Below are 11121 nucleotides of genomic sequence, written 5' to 3' on the forward strand. Positions count from 1 at the left end.
AGTTTCAGAAGGAATGCTACCAACTCCTCTTTGTATGTCTGGTAGAATTCTGCTGTGAACCCATCTGGACCTGGGGTTTTTTTTGGTTGGTAGGCTATTAATTGCTGTCTCAACTTCTGCCCTTGTTATTGGTCTATTCAGGGTTTTGCCTTCTTCCTGGTTTAGGGTTGGGAGGGTGCGAGTGTCCAGGAATTTATCAATTTCTTCCAGGTTTACTGGTTTATATGCATAGAGTTGTTTGTAGTAATCACTGATGGTAGTTTGTATGTCCGTGGAATCTGTGGTGATATCCCCTTTATTGTTTTTTATTGCATCTGATTCTTCTCTCTTTTCTTTTTTGTTAATCTGGCTCATGGTCTGTCTATGTTGTTGATCTTTTCAAAAAACCCCTCCTGGATTTATTAATTTTTTGAAGGTTTTTTATGTCTCTATCTCCTTCAGTTCTGCTCTGATCTTAGTTATTTCTTGTCTTCTGCTAGCTTTTGAGTTTTTTGATCTTACTCCTCTAGCTCTTTCAATTTTGATGATAGGGTGTCCATTTTAGAACTTTCCTTTCTTCTCATGTGGACATTTATTGCTATAAATTTCCCTCTAGACAATGCTTTAAATGTGCCCAAGAGATTCTAGCACCTTGCATCTTCATTCTCATTGGTTTTGAAGAACATCTTTATTTCTGCCTTCATTTCATTGTTTATCCAGTCAACATTCAAGAGCCTGTTGTTCAGTTTCCATGAAGTTGTGCTGTTCTGAGTTAGTTTCTTATTCCTGAGTTCTAATTTGATTGCACTGTGGCCTGGGAGACTGTTTGTTATGATTTCTGTTCTTTTGCATTTGCTGAGGAGTGATTTACTTCCAATTATGTGGTCCATTTTAGAGTAGGTGTGATGTAGTGCTAAGAAGAATGTATATTCTGTGGATTTGTAGTGGAGAGTTCTGTAAATGTCCATTAGGTTTGCTTGGTCCAGATCTGAGTTCAAGTCCTGGATATCCTTGTTAATTTTCTGTCTTGTTGATCTGTCTAGTATTGACAGTGGAGTGTTAAAATCTACTGCTATTATTGTGTGGGAATCTAAGTGTCTTTGTAGGTCGTTAATAACTTGCTTTACGTATCTGGGTGCTGCTGTATTGGATGTGTATGTATTTAGAATCATTAGCTCTTCTTGTTGCATTGATCCTTTTACCATTATGTAATGCCCTTCTTTTTCTCTTTGGATCTTTGTTGGATTAAAGTCTATTTTATCAGAGACTAGGATTGCAATTCCTGCTTTTTTTTTGATCTCCATTTGATTGGTAAATCTTCCTCCATCCCTTTATTTTGAGCCTATGTGTATCCTTGCATGTGAGATGGGTTTTCTGGATACAGTACACTGATAGGTTTTGACTTTTTATCCAATTTTCCAGTCTGTGTCTGCTAATTGGGGCATTTAGCCCATTTTCATTTAAGGTTAATATTGTTATGTGTGAATTTGATCCTGCCCTTTTGATGTTAGCTGGTTGTTTTGCTCATTAACTGACATAGTTTCTTCATTGTGTTGATGCTGTTTACCATTTGGTATGTTTTTGGAGTGGTTGGTACTGGTTGTTCCTTTCTATGTTTAGTGCTTCTTTCAGGAGCTCTTATAGGGCAGGCCTGGTGGTGATGAAATCTCTGAGCAATTGTTTGTTCGTAAAGAATTTTATTTCTCCTTCTCTTATGAAGCTTAGTTTGGCTGAATATGAATTTCTAGATTGAAAGTTCTTTTCTTTAAGGATGTTGAATATTGGCCCTCACTCTATTCTGGCTTGTAAGATTCCTGCCAAGAGATCCACTGTGAGTCTCATGGGCTTCCCTTTGTGGCTAACCTGATTTTCCTCTCTGGCTGCCCTTAGCATTTTTTCCTTCATTTCAACCCTGGTGAATCTGATGATTACGTGCCTTGGGGTTGCTCTTCTTGAGAAATATCTTTGTGGTGTTCTCTGTATTTCCTGGACTTGAATATTGGCCTGCTTTGCTAGGTTGGGGAAGTTTTCCTGGATAATATCCTGAAGAGTGTTTTGCAGCTTAGATTCATTCTTTCCATCACATTTACGTACACCTATCAAACATAGATTAGGTCTTTTCACATAATCCCATATTTCTTGGAGGCTTTGCTCATTTCTTTTTACTCTTTTTTCTCTAATTCTTGCCTTCTCATTTTATTTCATTGAGTTGCTCTCCAGTCTCTGATATCCTTTCTTCTACTTGGTTGATTCAGCTGCTAAAACTTGTGTATGCTTCACAAAGTTCTCGTGTTTTGTTTTTCAGCTCCATCAATTCATTTGTATTCTTCTCTAAGCTGTTTATTCTTGTTAGCATTTCATCAAACCTTTTTTCAAGGTTCTTAGTTTCCTTGCATTCAGTTAGAACATGTTCTTTTAGCTCAGAGAAATTTGTTATTATCCACTTTCTGAAGCCTGTTTCTGTCAATTCATCAGACTCATTCTCCATCCAGTCTTGTTCCCTTTCTGACTCCTGGTGATGAGTTGTGATCCCTTGGGGGAGCAGAGGCGTTCTGGTTTTGGGTGTTTTCATCCTTTTTGCACTGGTTTCTTCCCATCTTTGTGGATTTATCTACCTGTGGTCTTTGTAGCTGGTGACTTTCACATGGACTCTCTGAATGGACATCCTTTTTGTTGATGATGAAGTTATTTATTTCTGTTTTTTAGTTTTCCTTCTAACAGTCATGCCACTCTACTGTAGGACTGCTGAGGGGCCACTCCAGACCCTGCTTGCCTGGGGATCACCTGTGGCGGCTGCAGAACAGTAAGGGTTGCTGCCAGTTTCTTCTTCTGTTATCTTTTTCCCTGAAGGATACCCATGAGATGTCAGCCTGAGCCCTCCTTTATGAGGTGTCTCTTTGGATATACAAGGGTAGGGGAGCTGCTTGAGGAGACAGTCTGTCCCTTATAGGAGCTCAAGTGCTGAGCTGTGAGCTCCATTGTTCCATTCAGAGCTGCTGGGCAGGTACGTTTAATTCTGCTGCAGTGGAACTCATAACTGCTTTTTTTTTTCCCCAGGTGCTCTGTCCTGGGAAGGTGGGACTTTATTTATAAGTTCCTGATGTGCTGCTGCCTTTTTTCAGAGATACCCTGCCCAGCGAGGAGGTAGCCTAGTCACAGTCTGCCAGCAGAGGCATTGCTGAGCTGCCATGGGCTCTGCCCAGCTGCTGTGTGAACTTCTGTGTGGTTTTGTTTATAGAGGTATAATTAGAAATGCCTTGGTAATGGCAGTCTGCCTCAATAATGGTGGACTGTCTCTGTAATGGCAGACTGCCTTGGTAATGGTGAACTGCCTGGGTAGTGGTGGACTTCTGGTAATGGCAGACACCCTTCCCCCAACAGAGCTGGACCATTCCAGGTCCAGCTGTGTTTTCTGTGAAACTCTCAATCCAGAGTGTTTCAGATTGCTAGTCTTTGTAGGTGTGGGACCCCCTGAGCCAGATCACCTGGCTCCCTGTTTCAGCCCCCTTTTTTCAGTTGAATGGGCAACTCTGTCTCCCAGGCGTTCCAGGCACCAGTTGAAATGGCAACCCAGATTTGTGTGAGTTGTGCGGAGATCCACTGTGACAGCTGAAACAGCTGTGCTGGAGACTCGTGGTGCTTTTCCGCCAGGGAATCTCCTGGTCTGTGGGCAGTAAAAACTCATTTGGAAATACAGTGATCATTCACCCTCTGCCTTCTCGTTGGGAACTGCACTCCAGAGCTGTTCTTATTCAGCCATCTTGGATCATCTCCCTCCTTTTTTTTCTTTTCTATTTTTATTAGCAGAGAATATTTCTCCTGAATAAGGTTGTCAAGGATCAAATAGATACGTAAACATTGTTATGCATGTCTATCAGTTAGGATGCACTTGGCTATAAGTAAAACTATTCAAGCTTCAACAGTAAAGCTTAAACAGAATTAGCTGATGTAAGAAAAAAGACCAAAGATAGTACAGGCTACTGGGATTTTGGATTTTTTAAGTTATTTTCATATCTTGTTTTCTCCAACAACAGTGTTGGTTTCATCCCAAGATAGCCCCTCTGGTGTTGGAAATTGAGACCATATGCTTCTCCCTTCTTTTTGTCCAACAGGAAAGAGAAATTAGTTTTCCTTTCATGTAATTATCCAGAATTGGGTCATAAGCCCCTTTCTTCAAAAAACTACTGGCAAAAGAGAATAAGGTTCCATCAGCCAGGTTGGCCCACTCCTTGAACAGAGGAACATTCCTCACACTGTATTGCTGCTGTTTGGCAGAAGAAAGGCAGAAGGGATGTTGGGAGTTCATCATGATGTTTACTGTCTGTCTTCATGAAGGCAGGGGCCTTGTTTTGCCTGCTCTGTCCACTGCTAAACTCTAGTACCTAGAACAGTGACTGGCATGTAGAAGGCATCCAGTAAATATTTGTTAAGTGAATATTAATTACTGCCATTGGATGACTCCATATTACTTGGAACCCTATTGCTTCTCATATGAAATCTAAAAATTTGTTGAATAAGTTTCCCATCAAAAACTTCCATGCGCATGCTTCTCATCTTTCTGCTTATGGAGGCTCACTTTCTTCCCCATGTCTAACTTCTCTTTTTTTCCATCACACACTAAGATGGGACTTTATACTTGACTGGAGATCATGAATCTTCACCTGCTTTGCTTTTGTGTATTCCAAAGTTGGAATGATTCTTGTGGCATACAGAGTCATTTAAGTGGCATAGAGATTATTGAGTAGAAGAGGTATTAATAATAAGTCAAATGATGTTTTAATGCCAGTTACATAGAATATTCTAAGTCTAGCATATACCCGATAGATATGAATAACTCACATAACCTTCAGATTCTCCCATTCCCAAACATTCTTATTTAGGTCTAAAGTGGTGCTAAAAAAAATCTACATTTTTATTAAATGTTCCAAAGTATTTTTATGAGAATTAGATACACAAAATTGGGCTGAATGAGTGGCATTTAACTAAACTCTTCTCATTCCATCAGTATAAGAACAAATGGAAGGGTTAATGTTCAATGCTAAGTGAATGAGTGAATAAATGTCTCCAACTCGGTAAGTGACTGCTAGGCAGAATTATCAGAGTATTAAAAAAATATATTAAAGAGAGACTGGCTTGCACAGGTGAGGGGAAGGGCAAGGAGAAGAGGTACCAGATAGGAAGGCTGAGTTCTGATTGGGAAGGTTCTTGAACGCTGTGCTAAGGGGTTTGGATTCTTCTGAAATCCATGGAGTGCCTGAGCAGGAAGTAACACAATATAATTTGTGTTGTAGAAAGCTGACTTTGTCTGCATGTGATGGATTGACCAGAAAAAGAAAGCCGTAGGCAGAGAGGAGGATCACACGTGATCAAAACCACAAATGGTTTCTTCATGACACAGGGGAAGGTGAGGCCCCTGAGGCTTGAAGACTGCTATACCATGAATCAACATAAAGCAGGTATTGTGAGCAATTGCCTATGATTTCCACTTGGAGTCAAAGTGATTCATCTCCATGAGGCACTTGACCTCTAGTGGCTCAGTCCAGAAAATAAGGTTCTCAAGCATGAGACACTCTGTATTCGGGTTCAAAGCACAAAGGCAGGACAAGAAAACTTTTCTCCCACTTACTGTAATGATGCAAATGACAGTTTAAACCTAGGAACTTATAAAAAGCAGCAGATATTTTACATTAACAATGTCATTAGCATAATTTTAAGGAAAAAAGATCCTTATATTGAAAGAACGGCTGAGACATATTATTGAAATGCAGAACTTAAATTGGAAGAGATACTTGATTCTCTGGCGCTGGCAGCATCAGGGGTCAGGTGTGAGGAAAGCCCTGGTGTTCTATACTTAGAGTGAAGGAAATAGGCCATTAAAGGCGGCCAGGAAACAGGCTTTCCCTTCATAGTGGAAATACTCTCTGCCTTTGCTGCATATCGTTATTGACATTGCTCTTTTATCGTCTTTCCAAAGAGTTCTCTTGCTGGAGAAAATGCTAGATGGTAAAATTGGAGGCACTGGAGTTAGTTATTTCCTTTGGAGTGGTACCAAGGGAATAAGGAAAACCGATTGTGTACCCAGAAAGAAGTCAACCTGAAGAGCTAAAAGTTATCACGAAGACAGAGAATATTGGATGAGACATGAGCTTGTTTTCCTATCCTCATTAAGGTTAAAGACAATCTTTTAAAATCTAACTCAAGCTGATGTTGTCTCTTCCCAAATCCCCATCCCCATTTCAGTCTTTACCCCCAGGCTTCCTCACACAATCCATTTCCATCAAAACATTCAAGAGAGCTGTAGAGCTGAGTTTAAGATGAACTGAGGAGCTCTAACATAAACCAGCAATCACCACTTGAAATATCCCCTTTCTCTATCTATTGAAATGTCTTGGGGAGTCTCCTCTTCTCCCCCACCCCAATGCAGCAGCTTCGTTTCTCCTCCTTCTCTCTTCCCTTCCCTTCTTCTCTCCCCTCTTCTCTACCCTGGCAAAGCCATTCCACCCAAACCCTCCCACGCAACTTGCACATTCAGTCACTTGAAGTTTCTACCAAACACAAATGGTTCTAAATTTATTATTTTTTTGAGACAGGGTCTCATTCTGTTGCCCCGGCTGGAGTGCAGTGGCATGATCACAGTTTACTGCAGCCTCTACCTCCTGGGTTCAAGTGATCTCCTGCCTAAGTATCCCAAGTAACTGGAACTAGAGGTGCATGCTACTGTACCCAGCTAATTTTTAAATTTTTTAAATTTAAATTAAATTAAATGTGAGATGGAGATCTCACTATATTGCTCAGGGTGGTCTAGAACTCCTGGCCTCAAGCAATCCTCCTTCCTCAGATTCCCAAAATGCTGAGATTACAGGTGTGAACCACTGTGCCCAACCAGGTTCTGAATTTAAAATGAAAGGATACTTTTTTCCTCTTACCATTGTGTCTGTATAACTCTGCTATTTTACCTAATTTTTCCTTTGTTGCTGCTATCAGTAAAAATAGAATTAAAGACAGCGAAGTGGGGAGAGCAGTATTTTCACAGTGATATGTGCCCCTCGTGGGACCAAGGGGGAGGCTCGGGATTTCTTTGTCAAGTGTTCTTCAGTGTGTTTACTCCATGCTGGCTGCTGCGGTGGGGTGCTGGCACCTCTGTACTCAGAGAAGTGCACTCATCCATACATCTCACATTCTGAACATTGAAATTTCAATTTAGTGTTTCATAGGGGGTCCTTGAACAACTTTTCCCCGTGGTTCTAACAACTGTCATGTGAATATATTACCTTAAAAATTGTTGAAAAGATGATAAATTAGGAGAGTTTTTTCTAGGGTTGAACCACTTTTTTGGCTGTCTCTAGCCACGATCCGGCCTAGGTCCTGATCGTGAAAGAAAGGGCATATTGAATCTATGCCTGAAATGACTCTAGCTCTAATGTGTCAAGCCGCAGGGTAGAGAAGAATCTATCAAGTAGTCTTGTACTTGGGTTTGAATAGTAAAAACAAATCAACTGAGGAATCCAAAGTGGGAGTCGGAGATAAAGAAGTGTCAGGGCCAGCTACATAATTTGTGGGGCCCAGTGTAAAATAAAAACACAGGGCCCCTAGTTCAAAAAGCAGGAAAAAGTACCATAAAAAGCACTAAAATATAGAGCTGTTTTCTTTATTCTGTATTCTCTCTCTAAACTTACCATGGTGTTTGTGATTTAGTGTTGTTCTAAGTAAAGTTAAATTTTAATTTATTAACGTGCATTTTGTCATTAATCTTTATGGAATGCAATGTAAGTTATAAATGCAAATGTAAAAGTATTTAACTCATATGCAGAATCACCAAAATTACACAATTTGTATTTCATATCCCTGATATGTCTGTGTATTTCATTCTTACCACAACAGTGGGAGTGCCTCACAAAACTAACACGTACACCACTAACACTGGTTTTTATTTCAGTTGTTGATATACATACATTCTTACCAACACTTTCTACCTTCAGTTTACCAATGGATGAGGAAGCACTAGAAAGAAAAGAACCTATGGATTCCCTCTATCTTTCCCTTTTCTTCTAGGTCAGCATTTTCAGCATAAGCACTTGGTCAACACAGGGAGGACACACAAGTAAGAAAACACATGGAAGAGTTCTTTGGCAATTGTTTTTTTAGAGCATCCTTGCCTTCTTTTTGCATTCAAGACATGTTCTGGTTCTAAGGAAAATTATGCCCTCCTGGGGCTATTGGGTATAGACATTACATGCTTACCTTGTACTCAAGAGTCTCACTGAACTCTCATCCACTGTAAATCCACAGAAATTCCTGTTCATGGGTGGCAAGGAGCAGGGTACCTGCATATTGAGCATATCTCTCCTCTGATGTGCAATTGTCTCATAAGACTTCATTTATAAAACATAAGTTCAAAAATAAAGATGGAGACACAGAGCATTATACTGAGTGTGGACAGCTGTGCACCTGCACAGATGACGCTTGCCCAGGAAGCCAGCCCTGTGGGAAACACATTCTGCCTTCTCTTTCCTATTGCTGCCCCAGTCATACTCATTGGTGGGCACCGGCTAGGCCATCTCCACAGAATTGGCAGAAAAACCTTGCTTTGTCTTTTCTTCCCCATTCCCATGGCTCTTCCCCACTTCCATCTGGCTTTTTTTTTTTTTTTTGACAGGGTTTCACTTTGTCTCCCAGGCTAGAGTGCAGTGGCACAATCATAGCTCACTGCTACCTCGAACTCTTGGAGCTCATGAGTTCAAGCCATTCTCTTGCCTCAGATTCCTGAGTAACTGAGACTACTAGCACATACCACCACACCTGGCTAATATTTTTATGTTTTGTAGTGACAGTGTCTTGCTATGTTGCCCACGCTGCTCTCAAATTCCTGGCCAAAAGCAGTCTTCTCATCTCAGCCTGAGTAGTTCTTCCCACTTTTCAATATTTTTTTTTCTCTTCACCTCAGAATCAGACTTTTCCTGTACTGTTTGGAAATATTCAGCTTCATCTGTACCTGCAAAAATGACTTGTGGTGGTTCAAGGAAAAGACCCCCATGCTAACGTGTCTTCTTCAGGAGGTATCTGGGAAATAGTAACTCTCATATGTTGAAGATAAATAGTATTTTGTCATGTTTTTGAACTGTGTGTTGTGTTTGGAATCACTCCTATCAATATAGGTAATGAGGAGCTGCAAAAAATTTAAAATGGGAAAGGAAATCAAAAAGTCAGGAAATATTTCATTTTGGCAAAGACCTTCAGGCATATACCATGAATTTAAGTTAGAGGAATTTATAATAATAAATTAAAGAGGGTAGCTAAAGGGAAGCCATTGCTACAGCCTATTGTAAAATGATAGGGTTCCCCAAGACTCTGGTACTAAATAACACTGTGATTCCCTTATTTCACTTACGTAGTAGGTATAGCACAGTCAACACTTATTTGATTGATAGCTCCAGGACTAGGGAAAATATCTCCCAAATAGAAGCAGCTGATGGCAGAAAGGAGACAGAAGCCAGGAATCTCTTTTAGGAACTTGAGAGAGGAGGGTGCCTGAGCCAGTAGGCCTGGTCTTCACAAAATCACCTGGCAGCTGTGACCCTCATGAGGTAAAATAAGTTTGGGGGTGGTACTGGAGCTTGTCGTATTGAGAAACACAGAGAATCTTTTGGGGTATAAGTTTTTCAAGCCTAGCCCATCTCTTCCTCACTTCTAGATTGAGCTCATCTGCAGTGCTTTCCCACACCTGGAAAAGTGACTCAATCTGAAGATGGGAGAAAGTTGGCAGAGAAAGCCATGACTGTTCCCTACAAAATCTACACATCCTCATCAGTTTTGGAGAGCTTGCTTTCCTGCTCAGGTGACTGAATTAATTGAATTCTTAATTCCATCCTATCTAGATCAGGGAGGAATCCTATTAGCAGAAGCTTTTCCATGTAAATTCTGATGTAATGACCCAGGTTTTCTGTTTTTGTTATTGGTTTGTTTGGGGAATTTTGTTTTGGTTTTGTTTTTGGTTTGTTTGGCAGAGTCTCACTCTGTCACTTAGGCTGGAGTGAAGAGGTGCGATCGTGACTCACTGCAGCCTTGGTCTCCCAGGTCCAATGAAGTCTCCAGCCTCACCTCCTCAGTAGCTATGACCACAGGTGTGCAACACCATGCCTGGCTAATTTTTAAAATTATTTTCTGTAGAGACAGGGTCCCACTATGTTGCCCAGGCTTGTCCCGAACTCTTGCACTAAAGCAATACTTCCGTCTTGGCCTCCCAAAGTGCTGGGATTACAGGTGAGAGCCACCATGCTGAGCCTGTTTGGGGGTTTTTGGGTTTTGGATTATTTTGTTTTGTTTAGTTTGATTTGGGGTGTGTGTGTGTGTGTGTGTGTGTGTGTTTGTGTGAATTATCTTCATACAGTGAATCAAGGAATTCAGAAAAATTTGGGGGATAGTTGCCTGTATTGGCTTGTGAAATTTCTTATTTGAGTTAAAGCCATATGTGGAAGTCTGAAGGTTCTTTTGGGCCCTTGTACCATATGTTTGGATTTTAAGAAAGTTTAGCTAGTTTTTCTTAAATAAAAATATCAGGATAAATGAAAACAAAACTGTGAATTCTTAATGTTTTCTTTTATGTCAATCTTTCTTATTGTTAGCATAATGTAAAAAGTGCTAGAGGAATATCATATGCCTGCTACCTCATTTGGAAATTCTCATGTGTAAATTCCAAGTTAATATTTTTAAAATAAATAAATACAAATAAATTAAACTCTGAAAGGTAATTTATTTTATTAATTCTACTTTTAAATGTGTAAAGGTGTCCAAGTCACTGTTTATAATTGAATGGCCTAAAACACATTTAAAATTTACATTAAAGAGTTAATGTATTTAGAAAGACACAGAGTTTCTTATCCTGTAGAAGCTGATATTCTCAAATATAGAAGTAAAATTAAAATTTCAGCAGGATGAAAATGTATTCTGTTCCGTGGAATTATTGAAATATATTTTATTCCATGGAATAAAATACATTTGATGGAATATTGATGGAATTATTCTATCAATTCCATGGAATAAAAAATGAAAGACATTTACTTTTATGAAGGTTTTCTCAAACCACACCCCCAAGATACTCTAATTCTAGATTGCTATTAGTGATTAGGTTGCAATTATTCCATA

This window comes from Cebus imitator, unplaced genomic scaffold (genome assembly GCF_001604975.1).
Source record: "Cebus imitator isolate Cc_AM_T3 unplaced genomic scaffold, Cebus_imitator-1.0 Scaffold267, whole genome shotgun sequence".
NCBI classification, from domain to species: domain Eukaryota; kingdom Metazoa; phylum Chordata; class Mammalia; order Primates; family Cebidae; genus Cebus; species Cebus imitator.